Below are 5301 nucleotides of genomic sequence, written 5' to 3'. Positions count from 1 at the left end.
TACTTCTCAGTATAGGACTTGGTCATTTATTATATATATGTTTCTCCAAAAATGGCAGTTTTTATAAAGGTAGTTGTCTCCACAGAGGAGGTCGGCCTGATAGGTGGCTGAGAATTCGGCGTAAAGTATAGGAACCCTTTCTAAATGTTCACCCCGTGTCATGACTTTAGTACTTTAAGAGTATAAACGTCAAAAGGGGAGGACGTTATTTACTAGGGGTCCTGAGGGAAGTGAGAGGGATCCTCAATGGGAAGCCTTGACCAGGCTGAATAACCATTGCTGAGAAACTAGAAAACATTTCCCAATCACTATTCCTACCCCTGGAATAAGCGATAGAAGAAGATTCTGCCATCGCCAATCACCTATCCACCACCAATTCACAAGGAAAGGAGCATTCATTACAGATCTGTCATTTAACACTGGATAACTTCTTATTAACTAATTGTGACCCCCCCCCCCCCCCATGAGGAAGAATGACCTCCAACTATCCAGAGGTCGTTGTTCCTCTAGTCCTAAACTGCTACAGTTTGTGAGAGACTGTATTGTATATACTGTACCTGGGTCTTTCCTCAGCTATTTAACTATGTAACTACCTAAGCAGTATAATATTACACGGTACTTACTTTTCTCAATGTCTTCCACAGGGGTCCTAGGAGGCAACTCAGCATTCCTTGGCAGCAATGACCTATCTTCCTGGCTTGTTTTACAGGACGTATGGAGATATTGAAGTTCAAAGTATATTTTCTCCATTTCTTTTTTGTAGTCTTGACTTTTTCAGACTTTTCTTTCCCTCCACATTCTTCCCCTTCCCCTTCACTTCCTTCCCCTGCACTTCCTTCCCCTGCACTTCCTCCAACGTCACTTCCTTCCCTATATTTTTTTTTAGTGTCACTTTCTTCAATGACACTTTCTTCTGTGCATTTTCTTCCTTCCCCTTTGCTTTTTTCAACGTGACTTGGCCAGGATCTCTTTATCTCTCCTAGCTCATTCAGCCGGATGTTTTTCGCTTGGCTTACTTTCTTTTCCTCCTCTCTTTCCTGTCTTTCCTCTTCCCACATCTCTTTTATTCCCTTACCCGGCCACGTTTCTTTTACCTTGCCCAGCCTACTCGCCTGGAACGCTTTCCTTTCGTCAGTTCCACTCCTCTCCATATGAGCCTATAAGGAAAACAAAGAACAAGAAGGTAAGTGCAAGTACAGATTTGTCACTCTACTCTTTCTTTAAAAGCGGAGTTCCACCCAAAAATGGAACTTCCGCTTTAAGTGATGGTGACCCCCTGACATGCCACATTTGGCATGTCATTTTTTTTTGGGGGTAGGAGCGGGTACCCTGTTTTTAGAGGCACCCAGCTCCCACTTCCTCCCCTGGCGCCGGAAAGGAAGATCACCTCTCCCCCCTCCCTCCCTGCAATCTTCTGGGACACGTCACAGGTCCAATAAGATTGCCCGGCCATTCACAGCGTGCAGCTGAGTGGCGATGCATACTGGCACATTATTCCTTTACTTTGCAGGATTTAAAAAAAAAAGAAACTTTGGCGGTTTACTTCCTCTTTAATGCATGGAATGCATTTAAGGTGAAAAACCTTCAGCCTTTAGAACCACTTTATAATTAAATCAGGAAGGCTGGCAACTCTTGAATAAAAGTACTTTATTAGTTACATGGGTACAGGCTATACTTTAACACGTTTCGGCTAAGAAGCCTTCATCAGATTATGCTTTAATGAAGACTTCCTAGCCGAAACGCGTCAGCCTGTACCTATATAATTAATAAAGTACTTTTATTCAGGAGCATACCCGTGTAGCCAGCCTTCCTGATTTAAGTATCGTATCTGTGGGGCCTGAATGTCCCGGCTAGAGCACTGGATCGTGGACTTTTATATTAGCAGTTGAGCTGGGGTGACAATTTGTTACTCACTTTAACTATAACTACCTAAGCAAAAAAGCCCATCCAGCGCTCAGACCAAGGAACTTCACCCAGGGGCTGTGGCACGTAATGATTTCAGCCACGCCGCCCTCCTCAGACTGGGCAATCTTCAGAAAACTGTAAAAACATGTACAAGAGGGCGCAAACGCCTAGTGCGGGGGGTGGGCAACCTCGGCCCTCCGGCTGTTTTAAAACTACAAGTCCCATGAGACATTGCAAGACCCTGACAATCACAGGCATGAGCCCTGGAGGCAGAGGTATGATGGGATTTGTAGTTTGGGCCGAAGCTGCCTACCCCTGGCATAGTGCATTACCTCCAAAATCATTTTATTTAAAAATCATATAAAGTAATATACTTACAAAAGCTCGACAAAAACAGCAATCCAGAAAGTGTGATTGGCATCGCCACCGACGCCACACAATGAAGAAGCTTACGCGTTTCGGGGGGGGACAGACCCCCGTTTCAGTGCCCATCTCACTTGCTGCTATTGTCTAGCTTGATTCTAATTGGCTTTTGTGAGTATATTACTTTATTTGAATTTAAATAAATGATTTTGGAGGTAGTGCACTAGGCGCAGGCGCCCTCTTGTACATGTTTTCATAGCTACCTAAGCATTATAATATTATGGGATACTTACTATGCTGGCCTGGCTGTATGTAACCTTGTCATCTCTTCTGCTCTCTATTCCTCCTTGTTCCACTTCAATTTCTGTTCTCTCCCTCTCTTCTTTTCTTTTTCCTTCCTCCCCCTCGCTCCCTCTCCCTTGTGAATAGTCGTATTCACTTGAGACCGCACTAATAAAGGACGTCCCTCCAAATGAGACATGGGAAGCGGTTCGCTTCTCACGTCCTTTCTTGCTGAGATCTTTGCTTTTCCTGAGAGCGCTTTTCAGGGCTCTCTTGATTGGCTCGGCCTCCATCAGATTGTCCCCCTCTATTTTCCTGTCCTTTCCTGCGACCACTTTTTCTCTCTTCTCTTGGAGCTCTCTCTCTAGCTTTCTCGCCACTTCCTCCTTTATCCTCATTTCATTCTCCCTGAGCTCCTCCCCTTCTCTGTCTATCTCCTCTTGTCTCCACCTTCTTGCTTTCCTCATCCTTGCTTCCTCCTCCCTAACTGCGTCCGCTTGTGCTTTCTTCTTTAGGAACGCCTCCTCACTCTGACGCACTTCCTCACTCTGACGCACTTCCTCACTCTGACGCACTTCCTTTCTGTTTTGCATTTTCACCTAAAAAAAAAATAAATAAATAAAAGAAATGGTGAGTTGACGTGAAGTTGAAATATTAAAGTGGAACTCTGCTCCAAAACTTTTTTGTTTAAAATTTTAGATGGGGAGGCGAAAAGTATTTCCAAATATTTCTAAGGTTCGTTATTTTCTGTGAAAATTATATTACACTTTTTAAAAGAGTTACTCATCAGTTGGTGACTTAGATATTACAAAAAGTTTTAAAGGATCTAAAAAAAAAAAAAAAAAAAAAAAAAAAAAAGGGTGGTAACTGAACTTCCACTTTAAGAAAACAAGACAATAATACAATTTTATATAGTAAAGGGCACATATAATAAGGGTACAAAAAGACACTTACTGATTAGATCTGTCTTGACAATAAATTCAGAATCCAACTACGAAAAATCTCTTTGAACGCTCAAATAAGTCTAGAATAACACCTGCAGAGAGAAAAAAAACAAAACGATTAATTTTTTTCTTTTACTTTAAGTGGTTAAAGTAAACCCTATAAAAAAAAAATATATCTATATATATATACATATATAAAAAAAATAAAAAGAGAGAGAGAGATCCTGTTCCCTTATAGCGCATTAAACAGTACAGTTTTTATAAAACGATTTACAGAGAAGGTCTGGTGATAGAATGACTGCCCATAATCTGAGAATCGCGGTGATACCTCACATGTGTTGGACAATTGCTGTTTGCGTTTGTGCAGGACCGTCCCAGGCGTTCGCCTTTGAACGAGGGGGGGGGGGGTAGGGGGTCACTTTAACATTTTTTTTTTTTATTTCATTAATTCATTTATTTTTATACTGTTGCTTTTAAAATGTACGCCTTTTAGTCGCTGTTGCGCGAGCGTGCGCAATTTTAACGCGTTTGGTATCTATTTACTCGGCGTAACAACATATTTTACTAAACAATTGAGTTGTGTTGTGGTTTTTTTTTTTGCATTATTTTTTTTTCCCCCAAAAAAATTGCATTTGAAAAACCGCTGCGCAAATACAGCGTGACATAAAAAAAAAAAAACTGCAAAGCCCACCCGTAATTGTCATTTAAAGTAACGCAGAGCCGTATCGGAAAAAAATGGCCTGGTCAGGAAGAGGGGGGGAGGGGGGGGTAAATCTTCCAGGGCTAAAATGGTTAAAAATATATATATATATATATATATAATAATGTTTGGGGGTTCGAAGTAAATTTCTAGCAAAAAAAAAAAATACTCATTTGTTACATAAGGTGTCAGAAAAAGCCTGGTGGTTAAAAAATGTCAGCAAAAACGCACTTTCTAATTGAAATGCATTGAAAATGGATACTTTTTTTTTTTTTGTGTGATTTTTATTTCCCGGTGATTGATACGAAAAACCCCGGCGCTGGAAATAAGTATTCCAATCTTATAAACCAGTATAAATACGATGTGTGCAATGGATAGAAAGACTTTCCCCAGTAACTGGTACCACAACCCCGGCGCTGGAAATAAAACATTTACTTTCTATACATTTAAATAATAATAAAAGTTCATATATTAGTGACGGATTTCTCTCTATATTATCTTCTATGTATTATTTCTATATTTATGTCATGTCAGTGAATGATTCGCCATCAGTGAAGAACATTCTATGGATAATTGTATGTAGAACACAGAGCAACAAATACAACGTACCTCTCTCTACCGCTCTCCAGACTAGAATGACTCTGGCACAGCTCCGCACTCACTATAATGGCTGAGAAGGGAGCTATACTGTGACGTCACCACTTGTTCACTGCGCAACTCGGCCAGGGACCTCCCATATATGGGCATGCCACTGTTACTCTCAGTCTGTGTGAGATGAGAAAAAGGGAGTCACGTGACCATACGGAGCGGACCTGTTTGAGAACTAGTCTCTGTTTACCCCCAATCAGGCTCCGCCCAATCCTCGGCCATGGGATCTAACAGCGTGAGGGGAAGGGGGCGGGCGCTGTGGCCCGCCCATCCCTAAAAACACCGCCCACAAGACAATAGTGTCTTTACATCACCCCCTCCCTGTCCCCGCCCACCCTAAACACAGTCCTCCCCCTCTGGTCATTCATGTGCGGAGGGAGGGGAGGTGTCTCAGCCGGGAGGGGGAGGAGTTAGTGTAATGGAGTCTCCTCTTATTGGATGATGGATCTGATGCTGTGT

The 5301-nt window shown here is 42.0% G+C and overlaps 1 long non-coding RNA gene across 2 annotated transcripts; it reads right to left on the bottom strand.

Annotated features, from left to right (window-relative positions):
• Positions 1-227: 227 nt before the first annotated feature.
• On the bottom strand, positions 228-5050 carry LOC141129730 (uncharacterized). Of its 2 annotated transcripts, XR_012241855.1 has the most exons (4): positions 4804-5050; positions 3505-3586; positions 3001-3149; positions 228-1157 (listed from the first exon to the last, which is right to left on the bottom strand). It is a non-coding gene; the product is annotated as an uncharacterized lncRNA (long non-coding RNA). The 2 variants fall into 2 exon arrangements; XR_012241854.1 differs by lacking the exon at positions 228-1157 and having other exon boundaries at positions 1839-3149.
• Positions 5051-5301: the final 251 nt, after the last annotated feature.

The sequence above is a fragment of the Aquarana catesbeiana genome, linkage group LG02 (genome assembly GCF_042186555.1).
Source record: "Aquarana catesbeiana isolate 2022-GZ linkage group LG02, ASM4218655v1, whole genome shotgun sequence".
Taxonomy (NCBI): domain Eukaryota; kingdom Metazoa; phylum Chordata; class Amphibia; order Anura; family Ranidae; genus Aquarana; species Aquarana catesbeiana.
This window is presented reverse-complemented; position numbering and strand designations above follow the sequence as displayed.